This window comes from Triturus cristatus, chromosome 1_1, assembly GCF_964204655.1.
Source record: "Triturus cristatus chromosome 1_1, aTriCri1.1, whole genome shotgun sequence".
Taxonomy (NCBI): Eukaryota; Metazoa; Chordata; class Amphibia; order Caudata; family Salamandridae; genus Triturus; species Triturus cristatus.
The window spans coordinates 750,104,910-750,122,333 of NC_140579.1; positions in this window are offsets into that span (position 1 = coordinate 750,104,910).

A 17,424-nucleotide genomic window follows, 5' to 3' on the forward strand; every position below is an offset into this window, starting at 1 on the left:
CCTCACTTGTGTGGGTCGGCCTAGTGCCTGCAACAGGAAACGGCGCAAAACACAACGTGGTCACATCTCAATTTCGCAGTGAAAAATGACCCTTTTTTGGCAAAACGACTAGCTTTAGTTTTTGAACCCTAGCTCTGCGGGCACCTTGGGAAACCTAGCAAACCTATACATTTTTGAAAACTAGACACTCAGGGGAATCCAGGATGGGGTGACTTGACTGCCTCCCACCAGGGTCTGTTACCCAGAATCCCTTGCAAACACCAAAAATTATCAAAAAAAATACATTTTCCCAACATTTCTGTGGTGGAAAGTTCCGGAATCTGCGTGGATCCACAAATTTCCACCCATCCCGTGTTCCTCAAAGTCTTACGAGAAAAACGGTACCTCACTTGTGTGGGTCGGCCTATTGCCCGCGACAGGAAACGGCGCAAAACGCAACGTGGTCACACCTCAATTACGCAGTGAAAAATGACCCTTTTTTGTCAAAATGACTAGCTGTAGTTTTTGGACCCTAGCTCTGCGGGCCCCTTGGGAAACCTAGCAAACCTATACATTTTTGAAAACTAGACACCCATGGGAATCCAGTATGGGGTGATTTGACTGCCTCCCACCAGGGTCTGTTACCCAGAATCCCTTGCAAACCTAAAGAATTGTCTAAGAAAACATATTTTCCCCACATTTCTGTCGTGGAAAGTTCCGGAATCTGCGTGGATCCACAAATTTCCACCCACCACTCGTTTCCCAAAGTCTTACGAGAAAAACGGTAACTCACTTGTGTGGGTCGGCCTAGTGCCCGCGACAGGAAACGGCGTAAAACGCATCGTGGTCACACCTCAATTTTGCAGTGAAAAATTACCCTTTTTTGGCAAAATGACTAGCTGTTGTTTTTGAACCCTAGCTCTGCGGGCACCTTGGGAAACCTAGCAAACCTATACATTTTTTAAAACTAGACACCCAGGGGAATCCAGGATGGAGTGACTTGACTGCCTCCCACCAGGGTCTGTTACCCAGAATCCCTTGCAAACCTAAAAAATTGTCCAAAAAAACACATTTTCCCCACATTTCTGTGTTGGAAAGTTCCGGAATCTGCGTGGATCCACAAATTTCCACCCACCCCGTGTTCCCCAAAGTCTTACGAGAAAAACGGTACCTCACTTGTGTGGGTCGGCCTAGTGCCCGCGACAGGAAACGGCGTAAAACGCATTGTGGTCACACCTCAATTTCGCAGTGAAAAATGACCCTTTTTTGGCAAAACGACTAGCTGTAGTTTTTGAACCCTAGCTCTGCAGGCACCTTGGGAAACCTAGCAAACCTATACATTTTTGAAAACTAGACACCCAGGGGAATCCAGGATGGGGTGACTTGACTGGCACAACCAGGGTCTGTTACCCAGAATCCCTTGCAAACCTAAAACTAAAAAATTGTCAAAAAAGAACACATTTTCCCCACATTTCTGTAGTGGAAAGTTCCGGAATCTGCGTGGATCCACAAATTTCCACACACCCCGCGTTCCCCAAAGTCTTACGAGAAAAACGGTACCTCACTTGTGTGGGTCGGCCTAGTGCCTGCGACAGGAAACGGCGCAAAACGCAACGTGGTCACATCTCAATTTCGCAGTGAAAAATGACCCTTTTTTGGCAAAACGACTAGCTGTAGTTTTTGAACCCTAGCTCTGCGAACACCTTGGGAAACCTAGCAAACCTATACATTTTTGAAAACTAGACACCCAGGGGAATCCAGGAAGGGTGACTTGACTGCCTCCCACCAGGGTCTGTTGCCCAGAATCCCTTGCAAACCCCAAAAATTATCAAAAAAACCACATTTTCCCAACATTTCTGTGGTGGAAAGTTCCGGAATCTGCGTGGATCCACAAATTTCCACCCATCCCGCATTCCTCAAAGTCTAACGAGAAAAACGGTACCTCACTTGTGTGGGTCGGCCTATTGCCCGCAACAGGAAACGGCGCAAAACTCAACATGGTCACACCTCAATTACGCAGTGAAAAATGACCCTTTTTTGGCAAAATGACTAGCTGTAGTTCTTGGACCCTAGCTCTGCGGGCACCTTGGGAAACCTAGCAAACCATATATTTTTGAAAACTAGACACCCATGGGAATCCAGGATGGGGTGACTTGACTGCCTCCCACCAGGGTCTGTTACCCAGAATCCCTTGCAAACCTAAAGAATTGTCTAAAAATACATCTTTTCCCCACATTTCGGTCGTGGAAAGTTCCGGAATCTGCGTGGATCCACAAATTTCCACCCACCACTCGTTTCCCAAAGTCTTACGAGAAAAACGGTAACTCACTTGTGTGGGTCGGCCTAGTGCCCGCGACAGGAAACGGCATAAAACGCATTGTGGTCACACCTCAATTTCGCAGTGAAAAATAACCCTTTTTTGGCAAAATGTCTAGCTGTAGTTTTTGAATCCTAGCTCTGCGGGCACCTTGGGAAACCTAGCAAACCTATACATTTTTGAAAACTAGACACCCAGGGGAATCCAGGATGGAGTGACTTGACTGCCTCCCACCAGGGTCTGTTACCCAGAATCCCTTGCAAACCCCAAAAATTATCAAAAAAAACACATTTTCCCAACATTCCTGTGGTGGAAAGTTCCGGAATCTGCGTGGATCCACAAATTTCCACCCATCCCGCGTTCCTCAAAGTCTTACGAGAATAACGGTACCTCACATGTGTGGGTCGGCCTAGTGCCCGCGAAAGGAAACGGCGCAAAACGCAACGTGGTCACACCTCAATTTCGCAGTGAAAAATGACCCTTTTTTGGCAAAACGACTAGCTCTAGTTTTTGAACACTAGCTCTGCGGGCACCTTGGGAAACCTAGCAAACCTATACATTTTTGAAAACTAGACACCAAGGGGAATCCAGGATAGGGTGACTTGACTGCCTCCCACCAGGGTCTGTTACCCAGAATCCCATGCAAACCTAAAAAATTGTCAAAAAAACCACATTTTCCCCACATTTCTGTGGTGGAAAGTTCCGGAATCTGCGTGGATCCACAAATTTCCACCCACCCCGCGTTCCCCAAAGTCGTACGAGAAAAACGGTACCTCACTTGTGTGGGTCGGCCTAGTGCCCGCGACAGGAAACGGCGCAAAACGCAACGTGGTCACATCTCAATTTCGCAGTGAAAAAGGACCCTTTTTTGGCAAAATGACTAGCTGTAGTTTTTTAACCCTAGCTCTGCGAACACCTTGGGAAACCTAGCAAACCTATACATTTTTGAAAACTAGACACCCATGGGAATCCAGGATGGGGTGATTTGACTGCCTCCCACCAGGGTCTGTTACCCAGAATCCCTTGCAAACCTAAAAATTGTCTAAAAAAACATATTTTCCCCACATTTCTGTCGTGGAAAGTTCCGGAATCTGCGTGGATCCACAAATTTCCACCCACCACTCGTTTCCCAAAGTCTTACGAGAAAAACGGTAACTCACTTGTGTGGGTCGGCCTAGTGCCCGCGACAGGAAACGGCGTAAAACGCATCGTGGTCACATCTCAATTTTGCAGTGAAAAATGACCCTTTTTTGGCAAAATGACTAGCTGTTGTTTTTGAACCCTAGCTCTGCGGGCACCTTGGGAAACCTAGCAAACCTATACATTTTTTAAAACTAGACACCCAGGGGAATCCAGGATGGAGTGACTTGACTGCCTCCCACCAGGGTCTGTTACCCAGAATCCCTTGCAAACCTAAAAAATTGTCCAAAAAAACACATTTTCCCCACATTTCTGTGTTGGAAAGTTCCGGAATCTGCGTGGATCCACAAATTTCCACCCACCACTCGTTTCCCAAAGTCTTACGAGAAAAACGGTACCTCACTTGTGTGGGTCGGCCTAGTGCCCGCGACAGGAAACGGCGTAAAACGCATTGTGGTCACACCTCAATTTCGCAGTGAAAAATGACCCTTTTTTGGCAAAACGACTAGCTGTAGTTTTTGAACCCTAGCTCTGCGGGCACCTTGGGAAACCTAGCAAACCTATACATTTTTGAAAACTAGACACCCAGGGGAATCCAGGATGGGGTTACTTGACTGCCTCCCACCAGGGTCTGTTACCCAGAAACCCTTGCAAACCTAAAAAATTGTCAAAAATACCACATTTTCCCCACATTTCTGTAGTGGAAAGTTCCGGAATCTGCGTGGATCCACAAACTTCCACCCACCCCACGTTCCCCAAAGTCTTATGAACAAAATGGTACCTCACTTGTGTGGGTCGGCCTAGTGCCCGCGACAGGAAACGGCGCAAAACGCAACGTGGTCCCACCTCAATTTCGCAGAGAAAAATGACCCTTTTTTGGCAAAATGACTAGCTGTAGTTTTTGAACCCTAGCTCTGCGGGCACCTTGGGAAACCTAGCAAACCTATACATTTTTGAAAACTAGACACCCAGAGGAATCCAGGATGGGGTGACTTGAGTGCCTCCCACCAGGGTCTGATACCCAGAATCCCTTGCAAACCCCAAAAATTATTAAAAAAAACAAATTTTCCCAACATTTCTGTGGTGGAAAGTTCCGGAATCTGCGTGGATCCACAAATTTCCACCCATCCCGCGTTCCTCAAAGTCTTATGAGAAAAACGGTACCTCACTTGTGTGGGTCGGCCTAGTGCCCGCGACAGGAAACGGCGCAAAATGCAACATGGTCACACCTCAATTTCGCAGTGAAAAATGACCCTTTTTTGGCAAAATGTCTAGCTGTAGTTTTTGAACCCTAGCTCTGCGGGCACCTTGGGAAACCTAGCAAACCTATACATTTTTGAAAACTAGACACGCAGGGGAATCCAGGATAGGGTGACTTGACTGCCTCCCACCAGGGTCTGTTACCCAGAATCCCTTGCAAACCTAAAGAATTGTCTAAAAATACATCTTTTCCCCACATTTCGGTCGTGGAAAGTTCCGGAATCTGCGTGGATCCACAAATTTCCACCCACCACTCGTTTCCCAAAGTCTTATGAGAAAAACGGTAACTCACTTGTGTGGGTCGGCCTAGTGCCCGCGACAGGAAACGGCGTAAAACGCATTGTGGTCACACCTCAATTTCGCAGTGAAAAATAACCCTTTTTTGGCAAAACGACTAGCTGTAGTTTTTGAACCCTAGCTCTGCGGGCACCTTGGGAAACCTAGCAAACCTATACATTTTTGAAAACTAGACACCCAGAGGAATCCAGGATGGGGTGACTTGACTGGCACAACCAGGGTCTGTTACCCAGAATCCCTTGCAAACCTAAAAAATGTCCAAAAAAACACATTTTCCCCACATTTCTGTGGTGGAAAGTTCCGGAATCTGCGTGGATCCACAAATTTCCACCCACCCCGCGTTCCCCAAAGTCTTATGAGAAAAACAGTACCTCACTTGTGTGGGTCGGCCTAGTGCCCGCGACAGGAAACGACACAAAACGCACCGTGGTCACATCTCAATTTCGCAGTGAAACATTACCCTTTTTTGGCAAAATGACTAGCTGTAGTTTTTGGACCCTAGCTCTGCGGGCACCTTGGGAAACCTAGCAAACCTATACATTTTTGAAAACTAGACAGCCAGGGGAATCCAGGATGGGGTGACTTGACTGCCTCCCACCAGGGTCTGATACCCAGAATCCCTTGCAAACCTAAAAAATTGTCAAAAAAGAACACATTTTCCCCACATTTCTGTAGTGGAAAGTTCCGGAATCTGCGTGGATCCACAAATTTCCACACACCCCGCGTTCCCCAATGTCTTACAAGAAAAACGGTACCTCACTTGTGTGGGTAGGGCTAGTGCCTGCGACAGGAAACGGCGCAAAACGCAACGTGGTCACACCTCAATTTCGCAGTGAAAAATGACCCTTTTTTGGCAAAATGACTAGCTGTAGTTTTTTAACCCTAGCTCTGCGAACACCTTGGGAATCCTAGCAAACCTATACATTTTTGAAAACTAGACACCCAGGGGAATCCAGGATGGGGTGACTTGACTGCCTCCCACCAGGGTCTGTTACCCAGAATCCCTTGCAAACACCAAACATTATAAAAAAAAACACATTTTCCCAACATTTCTGTGGTGGAAAGTTCCGGAATCTGCGTGGATCCACAAATTTCCACCCACCCCGCGTTCCCCAAAGTCTTACGAGAAAAACGGTACCTCACTTGTGTGGGTCGGCCTAGGGCCCGCGACAGGAAATGGCGCAAAACGCAACGTGGTCACACCTCAATTTCGCAGTGAAAATTGACCCTTTTTTGGCAAAATGACTAGCTGTAGTTTTTGAACCCTAGCTCTGCGGGCACCTTGGGAAACCTAGCAAACCTATACATTTTTGAAAACTAGACTCCCAGGGGAATCCAGGATGGGGTGACTTGACTGCCTCCCACCAGGGTCTGTTACCCAGAATCCCTTGCAAACCTAAAAAATTGTCTAAAAAACCACATTTTCCCCACATTTCTGTCGTGGAAAGTTCCGGAATCTGCGTGCATCCACAAATTTCCACGCACCCCTCGTTCCCCAAAGTCTTACTAGAAAAACGGTAACTCACTTGTGTGGGTCGGCCTAGTGCCCGCGACAGGAAACGGCGTAAAACGCATCGTGGTCACACCTCAATTTCGCAGTGAAAAATGACCCTTTTTTGGCAAAACGACTAGCTGTCGTTTTTGAACCCTAGCTCTGCGGACACCTTGGGAAACCTAGCAAACCTATACATTTTTGAAAACTAGACAGCCAGGGGAATCCAGGATGGGATGACTTGACTGCCTCCCACCAGGGTCTGTTACCCACAATCCCTTGCACACCTAAAAAATTGTCAAAAAATAACACATTTTCCCCACATTTCTGTAGTGGAAAGTTCCGGAATCTGCGTGGATCCACAAATTTCCACACACCCCGCGTTCCCCAAAGTCTTACAAGAAAAACGGTACCTCACTTGTGTGGGTCGGCCTAGTGCCTGCAACAGGAAACGGCGCAAAACACAACGTGGTCACATCTCAATTTCGCAGTGAAAAATGACCCTTTTTTGGCAAAACGACTAGCTTTAGTTTTTGAACCCTAGCTCTGCGGGCACCTTGGGAAACCTAGCAAACCTATACATTTTTGAAAACTAGACACTCAGGGGAATCCAGGATGGGGTGACTTGACTGCCTCCCACCAGGGTCTGTTACCCAGAATCCCTTGCAAACACCAAAAATTATCAAAAAAAATACATTTTCCCAACATTTCTGTGGTGGAAAGTTCCGGAATCTGCGTGGATCCACAAATTTCCACCCATCCCGTGTTCCTCAAAGTCTTACGAGAAAAACGGTACCTCACTTGTGTGGGTCGGCCTATTGCCCGCGACAGGAAACGGCGCAAAACGCAACGTGGTCACACCTCAATTACGCAGTGAAAAATGACCCTTTTTTGTCAAAATGACTAGCTGTAGTTTTTGGACCCTAGCTCTGCGGGCCCCTTGGGAAACCTAGCAAACCTATACATTTTTGAAAACTAGACACCCATGGGAATCCAGGATGGGGTGATTTGACTGCCTCCCTCCAGGGTCTGTTACCCAGAATCCCTTGCAAACCTAAAGAATTGTCTAAGAAAACATATTTTCCCCACATTTCTGTCGTGGAAAGTTCCGGAATCTGCGTGGATCCACAAATTTCCACCCACCACTCGTTTCCCAAAGTCTTACGAGAAAAACGGTAACTCACTTGTGTGGGTCGGCCTAGTGCCCGCGACAGGAAACGGCGTAAAACGATTGGGGATCACTCCTCAATTTTGCAGTGAAAAATTACCCTTTTTTGGCAAAATGACTAGCTGTTGTTTTTGAACCCTAGCTCTGCGGGCACCTTGGGAAACCTAGCAAACCTATACATTTTTTAAAACTAGACACCCAGGGGAATCCAGGATGGAGTGACTTGACTGCCTCCCACCAGGGTCTGTTACCCAGAATCCCTTGCAAACCTCAAAAATTGTCCAAAAAAACACATTTTCCCAACATTTCTGTGTTGGAAAGTTCCGGAATCTGCGTGGATCCACAAATTTCCACCCACCCCGTGTTCCCCAAAGTCTTACGAGAAAAACGGTACCTCACTTGTGTGGGTCGGCCTAGTGCCCGCGACAGGAAACGGCGTAAAACGCATTGTGGTCACACCTCAATTTCGCAGTGAAAAATGACCCTTTTTTGGCAAAACGACTAGCTGTAGTTTTTGAACCCTAGCTCTGCAGGCACCTTGGGAAACCTAGCAAACCTATACATTTTTGAAAACTAGACACCCAGGGGAATCCAGGATGGGGTGACTTGACTGGCACAACCAGGGTCTGTTACCCAGAATCCCTTGCAAACCTAAAACTAAAAAATTGTCAAAAAAGAACACATTTTCCCCACATTTCTGTAGTGGAAAGTTCCGGAATCTGCGTGGATCCACAAATTTCCACACACCCCGCGTTCCCCAAAGTCTTACGAGAAAAACGGTACCTCACTTGTGTGGGTCGGCCTAGTGCCTGCGACAGGAAACGGCGCAAAAAGCAACGTGGTCACATCTCAATTTCGCAGTGAAAAATGACCCTTTTTTGGCAAAACGACTAGCTGTAGTTTTTGAACCCTAGCTCTGCGAACACCTTGGGAAACCTAGCAAACCTATACATTTTTGAAAACTAGACACCCAGGGGAATCCAGGAAGGGTGACTTGACTGCCTCCCACCAGGGTCTGTTGCCCAGAATCCCTTGCAAACCCCAAAAATTATCAAAAAAACCACATTTTCCCAACATTTCTGTGGTGGAAAGTTCCGGAATCTGCGTGGATCCACAAATTTCCACCCATCCCGCGTTCCTCAAAGTCTAACGAGAAAAACGGTACCTCACTTGTGTGGGTCGGCCTATTGCCCGCAACAGGAAACGGCGCAAAACTCAACATGGTCACACCTCAATTACGCAGTGAAAAAGTGACCCTTTTTTGGCAAAATGACTAGCTGTAGTTCTTGGACCCTAGCTCTGCGGGCACCTTGGGAAACCTAGCAAACCTATACATTTTTGAAAACTAGACACCCATGGGAATCCAGGATGGGGTGACTTGACTGCCTCCCACCAGGGTCTGTTACCCAGAATCCCTTGCAAACCTAAAGAATTGTCTAAAAATACATCTTTTCCCCACATTTCGGTCGTGGAAAGTTCCGGAATCTGCGTGGATCCACAAATTTCCACCCACCACTCGTTTCCCAAAGTCTTACGAGAAAAACGGTAACTCACTTGTGTGGGTCGGCCTAGTGCCCGCGACAGGAAACGGCGTAAAACGCATTGTGGTCACACCTCAATTTCGCAGTGAAAAATGACCCTTTTTTGGCAAAACGACTAGCTGTAGTTTTTGAACCCTAGCTCTGCGGGCACCTTGGGAAACCTAGCAAACCTATACATTTTTGAAAACTAGACACCCAGGGGAATCCAGGATGGGGTGACTTGACTGGCACAACCAGGGTCTGTTACCCAGAATCCCTTGCAAACCTAAAAAATTGTCCAAAAAAACACATTTTCCCCACATTTCTGTGGTGGAAAGTTCCGGAATCTGCGTGGATCCACAAATTTCCACCCACCCCGCGTTCCCCAAAGTCTTATGAGAAAAACAGTCCTCACTTGTGTGGGTCGGCCTAGTGCCCGCGACAGGAAACGACAAAAAACGCACCGTGGTCACATCTCAATTTCGCAGTGAAACATTACCCTTTTTTGGCAAAATGACTAGCTGTAGTTTTTGGACCCTAGCTCTGCGGGCACCTTGGGAAACCTAGCAAACCTATACATTTTTGAAAACTAGACAGCCAGGGGAATCCAGGATGGGGTGACTTGACTGCCTCCCACCAGGGTCTGATACCCAGAATCCCTTGCAAACCAAAAAAAATTGTCAAAAAAGAACACATTTTCCCCACATTTCTGTAGTGGAAAGTTCCAGAATCTGCGTGGATCCACAAATTTCCACACACCCCGCGTTCCCCAATGTCTTACAAGAAAAACGGTACCTCACTTGTGTGGGTAGGGCTAGTGCCTGCGACAGGAAACGGCGCAAAACGCAACGTGGTCACATCTCAATTTTGCAGTGAAAAATGACCCTTTTTTGGCAAAATGACTAGCTGTAGTTTTTTAACCCTAGCTCTGCGAACACCTTGGGAATCCTAGCAAACCTATACATTTTTGAAAACTAGACACCCAGGGGAATCTAGGATGGGGTGACTTGACTGCCTCCAACCAGGGTCTGTTACCCAGAATCCCTTGCAAACACCAAACATTATCAACAAAAACACATTTTCCCAACATTTCTGTGGTGGAAAGTTCCGGAATCTGCGTGGATCCACAAATTTCCACCCACCCCGCGTTCCCCAAAGTCTTACGAGAAAAACGGTACCTCACTTGTGTGGGTCGGCCTAGTGCCCGCGACAGGAAACGGCGCAAAACGCAACGTGGTCACACCTCAATTTCGCAGTGAAAAATGACCCTTTTTTGGCAAAATGACTAGCTGTAGTTTTTGAACCCTAGCTCTGCGGGCCCCTTGGGAAACCTAGCAAACCTATACATTTTTGAAAACTAGACACCCATGGGAATCCAGGATGGGGTGATTTGACTGCCTCCCACCAGGGTCTGTTACCCAGAATCCCTTGCAAACCTAAAGAATTGTCTAAGAAAACATATTTTCCCCACATTTCTGTCGTGGAAAGTTCCGGAATCTGCGTGGATCCACAAATTTCCACCCACCACTCGTTTCCCAAAGTCTTACGAGAAAAACGGTAACTCACTTGTGTGGGTCGGCCTAGTGCCCGCGACAGGAAACGGCGTAAAACGCATCGTGGTCACACCTCAATTTTGCAGTGAAAAATTACCCTTTTTTGGCAAAATGACTAGCTGTTGTTTTTGAACCCTAGCTCTGCGGGCACCTTGGGAAACCTAGCAAACCTATACATTTTTTAAAACTAGACACCCAGGGGAATCCAGGATGGAGTGACTTGACTGCCTCCCACCAGGGTCTGTTACCCAGAATCCCTTGCAAACCTAAAAAATTGTCCAAAAAAACACATTTTCCCCACATTTCTGTGTTGGAAAGTTCCGGAATCTGCGTGGATCCACAAATTTCCACCCACCCCGTGTTCCCCAAAGTCTTACGAGAAAAACGGTACCTCACTTGTGTGGGTCGGCCTAGTGCCCGCGACAGGAAACGGCGTAAAACGCATTGTGGTCACACCTCAATTTCGCAGTGAAAAATGACCCTTTTTTGGCAAAACGACTAGCTGTAGTTTTTGAACCCTAGCTCTGCAGGCACCTTGGGAAACCTAGCAAACCTATACATTTTTGAAAACTAGACACCCAGGGGAATCCAGGATGGGGTGACTTGACTGGCACAACCAGGGTCTGTTACCCAGAATCCCTTGCAAACCTAAAACTAAAAAATTGTCAAAAAAGAACACATTTTCTCCATATTTCTGTAGTGGAAAGTTCCGGAATCTGCGTGGATCCACAAATTTCCACACACCCCGCGTTCCCCAAAGTCTTACGAGAAAAACGGTACCTCACTTGTGTGGGTCGGCCTAGTACCTGCGACAGGAAACGGCGCAAAACGCAACGTGGTCACATCTCAATTTCGCAGTGAAAAATGACCCTTTTTTGGCAAAACGACTAGCTGTAGTTTATGAACCCTAGCTCTGCGAACACCTTGGGAAACCTAGCAAACCTATACATTTTTGAAAACTAGACACCCAGGGGAATCCAGGAAGGGTGACTTGACTGCCTCCCACCAGGGTCTGTTGCCCAGAATCCCTTGCAAACCCCAAAAATTATCAAAAAAACCACATTTTCCCAACATTTCTGTGGTGGAAAGTTCCGGAATCTGCGTGGATCCACAAATTTCCACCCATCCCGCGTTCCTCAAAGTCTAACGAGAAAAACGGTACCCCACTTGTGTGGGTCGGCCTATTGCCCGCAACAGGAAACGGCGCAAAACTCAACATGGTCACACCTCAATTACGCAGTGAAAAATGACCCTTTTTTGGCAAAATGACTAGCTGTAGTTTTTGGACCCTAGCTCTGCGGGCACCTTGGGAAACCTAGCAAACCTATACATTTTTGAAAACTAGACACCCATGGGAATCCAGGATGGGGTGACTTGACTGCCTCCCACCAGGGTCTGTTACCCAGAATCCCTTGCAAACCTAAAGAATTGTCTAAAAATACATCTTTTCCCCACATTTCGGTCGTGGAAAGTTCCGGAATCTGCGTGGATCCACAAATTTCCACCCACCACTCGTTTCCCAAAGTCTTACGAGAAAAACGGTAACTCACTTGTGTGGGTCGGCCTAGTGCCCGCGACAGGAAACGGCGTAAAACGCATTGTGGTCACACCTCAATTTCGCAGTGAAAAATAACCCTTTTTTGGCAAAACGACTAGCTGTAGTTTTTGAACCCTAGCTCTGCGGGCACCTTGGGAAACCTAGCAAACCTATACATTTTTGAAAACTAGACACCCAGGGGAATCCAGGATGGGGTGACTTGACTGGCACAACCAGGGTCTGTTACCCAGAATCCCTTGCAAACCTAAAAAATTGTCCAAAAAAACACATTTTCCCCACATTTCTGTGGTGGAAAGTTCCGGAATCTGCGTGGATCCACAAATTTCCACCCACCCCGCGTTCCCCAAAGTCCTATGAGAAAAACAGTACCTCACTTGTGTGGGTCGGCCTAGTGCCCGCGACAGGAAACGACAAAAAACGCACCGTGGTCACATCTCAATTTCGCAGTGAAACATTACCCTTTTTTGGCAAAATGACTAGCTGTAGTTTTTGGACCCTAGCTCTGCGGGCACCTTGGGAAACCTAGCAAACCTATACATTTTTGAAAACTAGACAGCCAGGGGAATCCAGGATGGGGTGACTTGACTGCCTCCCACCAGGGTCTGATACCCAGAATCCCTTGCAAACCTAAAAAATTGTCAAAAAAGAACACATTTTCCCCACATTTCTGTAGTGGAAAGTTCCGGAATCTGCGTGGATCCATAAATTTCCACACACCCCGCGTTCCCCAATGTATTACAAGAAAAACGGTACCTCACTTGTGTGGGTAGGGCTAGTGCCTGCGACAGGAAACGGCGCAAAACGCAACGTGGTCACATCTCAATTTTGCAGTGAAAAATGACCCTTTTTTGGCAAAATGACTAGCTGTAGTTTTTTAACCCTAGCTCTGCGAACACCTTGGGAATCCTAGCAAACCTATACATTTTTGAAAACTAGACACCCAGGGGAATCCAGGATGGGGTGACTTGACTGCCTCCAACCAGGGTCTGTTACCCAGAATCCCTTGCAAACACCAAACATTATCAACAAAAACACATTTTCCCAACATTTCTGTGGTGGAAAGTTCCGGAATCTGCGTGGATCCACAAATTTCCACCCACCCCGCGTTCCCCAAAGTCCTACGAGAAAAACGGTACCTCACTTGTGTGGGTCGGCCTAGTGCCCGCGACAGGAAACGGCGCAAAACGCAACGTGGTCACACCTCAATTTCGCAGTGAAAAATGACCCTTTTTTGGCAAAATGACTAGCTGTAGTTTTTGAACCCTAGCTCTGCGGGCACCTTGGGAAACCTAGCAAACCTATACATTTTTGAAAACTAGACTCCCAGGGGAATCCAGGATGGGGTGACTTGACTGCCTCCCACCAGGGTCTGTTACCCAGAATCCCTTGCAAACCTAAAAAATTGTCTAAAAAAACACATTTTCCCCACATTTCTGTCGTGGAAAGTTCCGGAATCTGCGTGCATCCACAAATTTCCACGCACCCCTCGTTCCCCAAAGTCTTACTAGAAAAACGGTAACTCACTTGTGTGGGTCGGCCTAGTGCCCGCGACAGGAAACGGCGTAAAACGCATCGTGGTCACACCTCAATTTCGCAGTGAAAAATGACCCTTTTTTGGCAAAACGACTAGCTGTCGTTTTTGAACCCTAGCTCTGCGGGCACCTTGGGAAACCTAGCAAACCTATACATTTTTGAAAACTAGACAGCCAGGGGAATCCAGGATGGGGTGACTTGACTGCCTCCCACCAGGGTCTGTTACCCAGAATCCCTTGCACACCTAAAACATTGTCAAAAAAGAACACATTTTCCCCACATTTCTGTAGTGGAAAGTTCCGGAATCTGCGTGGATCCACAAATTTCCACACACCCCGCGTTCCCCAAAGTCTTACAAGAAAAACGGTACCTCACTTGTGTGGGTCGGCCTAGTGCCTGCAACAGGAAACGGCGCAAAACACAACGTGGTCACATCTCAATTTCGCAGTGAAAAATGACCCTTTTTTGGCAAAACGACTAGCTTTAGTTTTTGAACCCTAGCTCTGCGGGCACCTTGAGAAACCTAGCAAACCTATACATTTTTGAAAACTAGACACCCAGGGGAATCCAGGATGGGGTGACTTGACTGCCTCCCACCAGGGTCTGTTACCGAGAATCCCTTGCAAACCTAAAAAATTGTCCAAAAAAACACATTTTCCCCACATTTCTGTGGTGGAAAGTTCCGGAATCTGCGTGGATCCACAAATTTCCACCTAACCCGCGTTCCCCATAGTCTTACGAGAAAAACGGTACCTCACTTGTGTGGGTCTGCCTAGTGCCTGCGACAGGAAACGGCGTAAAACGCATCGCGGTCACACCTGAATTTCGCAGTGAAAAATGACCCTTTTTTGGCAAAACGACTAGCTGTAGTTTTTGAACCCTAGCTCTGCAGGCACCTTGGGAAACCTAGCAAACCTATACATTTTTGAAAACTAGACACCCAGGGGAATCCAGGATGGGGTGACTGGACTGCCTCCCACCAGGGTCTGTTACCCAGAATCCCTTGCAAACCTAAACAATTGTCAAAAAAAACCTATTTTCCCCACATTTCTGTGCTGGAAAGTTCCCGAATCTGCGTGAATCCACAAATTTTCACCCACCCCGCGTTTCCCAAAGTCTTACGAGAAAAATGGTACCTCACTTGTGTGGGTCGGCCTAGTGCCTGCGACAGGAAACGGCGCAAAACGCAACGTGGTCACATCTCAATTTCGCTGTGAAAAATGACCCTTTTTTGGCAAAATGACTAGCTGTAGTTTTTTAACCCTAGCTCTGCGGGCACCTTGGGAAACCTAGCAAACCTATACATTTTTGAAAACTAGACACCCAGGGGAATCTAGGATGGGGTGACTTGACTGCCTCCCACCAGGGTGTGATACCCAGAATCCCTTGCAAACCTAAAAAATTGTAAAAAAAACCACATTTTCCCCACATTTCTGTAGTGGAAAGTTCCGGAATCTGCGTGGATCCACAAATTTCCACCCACCCCGCGTTCCCCAAAGTATTACGAGAAAAATGGTACCTCACTTGTGTGGGTCGGCCTAGTGCCCGCGACAGGAAACGGCGCAAAACGCAACGTGGTCACACCTCAATTTCGCAGTGAAAAATGACCCTTTTTTGGCAAAATGACTAGCTGTAGTTTTTGAACCCTAGCTCTGCGGGCACCTTGGGAAATGTGAGAAGTTGGCCTGGTATATGATGTTCACTAGTTAAAGTGACCACCTTGTACCATGCCAAGCAACCCTTATGGTGTGGTTGTAAGTCAACCTTTTCGGACTAGCTGCCCTAGTGGTAGCGTAGGCTAAGCAGTCTTTGAGGCTAAACTCGTGAAACGTGTTAAGCAGGCTGTTTTACCAAATGTAACCCCCTTTTATACCAATGAAAGGACACCACACAGATATATATTGAAAATATATATGTATTTATTTCTCAAAGTATCCCCTAGACTCTTTATGAGCATAGGAGCACAAATCGTTAAACAAGAATACGTTAGAATACACAGAAGTTGCACTTTATATGGATAGGCCCTGGTGGCCGCTCGAACCATATTCTAAAATAGTGGTATAAGTACCACGAACAGAAAAGGGAAAAGGCCTAGGGCCTCTAGAATCGCTGGGCCTACAAGGAGCTAACTTTAGTTAGTGACCAGGTGGTCGACGGGTTGCGTGTGCAGAGCAAATAGTGACACGCGTGCTCCCATAGGTTTTCAATGGGTGCGTAAAAGTTGCAAAGTTACTGCAAAAAGGATCTTCCGGATGGACTATGAACTCAAGATTGGAAACACAGACACTAGAGATGATTCTCTACACTTGGGCACCGGAGTGCCAGCTTTACCTCACCCACAGGAAGCGGGTGCATAGGCCTCGAAGTGCGTCGGGTTTCTTCTATCTGTTAAGTGGAGCCTGTGGACAAAGATACTGCAGGCGGTCGGTCCGGAAGGGATGCGGTGGATCCAAGAGTGGATCAGAGTTGTAGAAGACCTGTAAGCAGAGGGGACAGTGTTCACAGTCACTAGCCAGTGACCAGCGTGGCACCAGGTGGGTACCAGGCGATGTCGGGTGCAAACAGGAAGAAAGGTGTAGCTTGTCTCTGCAGCCACGTGGTCCCTGAAGGTCGACGACGTCCAGGAGTCGGTTCACGAGCTGTCCCACGCAGGCTCTCGCTGTCGGCGACTTGGTCGAAGCAAACAAGCCTTGGCAAAAGCAATTGTTGTGGAAAACAAAATAAGCTGATGGTTCTGACCAGCAAGGTCAGAGGGACTGCTCCTTTGGAGGGGAGCAAGGGCCAGTCTGGAGCAACCAGACCAGCGGTGTATTTCTTGAAGTTCGTTGCCAAGATGGCCACTAGCCAGCGGGCCAGCAACCGGTTAGGCGCGTCGAGTGGCAAAATGCAGAAGGGCCCCATGCAGATCGTGGAGAAGCTGGAGGGCTCACCTTTGGTGCAGATGCTGCTCGGGTGTTGGGCTTCTCAGATCCCAAAGCACAACTTGGAGGAAGCCTCGGTTGTTGCGCTTGCAGCTTGTCGTGGTCTTTTCAAGATGGCTGGCTCCACGTGTCTTGGTGCCTCCACGGGTCTCCTCTTTTCAGGGACTGTGGATCGGGCGGTGAGAGGTCTGGAGGTCCAGGTCTTGTCAGTCTCTGGGCTCGGGCTCCGGCGGGAGGCGGCGACAAAGCAGACGTTGATTCGCTGGATGGTGCTTGCGTTAGCAAGGTGGTCACTCCCTGACCACAGGGGAGATTGGCTTCAGTCCTCTGTGCGGCAGAGCGTCGAAGTTCCCGTCTTCTTCTTAGTTTCAAGTCGATTCCAGGATGTCTGAAGTCTTAGGACACAGCTCCTACCTTTAAGCGGATTCTAGGGGCCGGACTACCTGCTAGGTCCCTCCCTAAGGGTGGGACCAGGAAGGGGGGTGGTTACACCCCCAATCCTTTGTCCAGCTCGCCCCAGGCCCGGGACTGGTGTGCCCCAGGACCGGATTGAACTGGCATATGCACCGAGGCTCCTTGTGAGCCTCAGGCATGTCTGGTTTCTTTCAAGCCCTACCTGACCAATACAAAAAATCCTGTCTGGGGTGGTGCACGCACCTCCCCTGGCAGGAAACCCTTTGTCCACA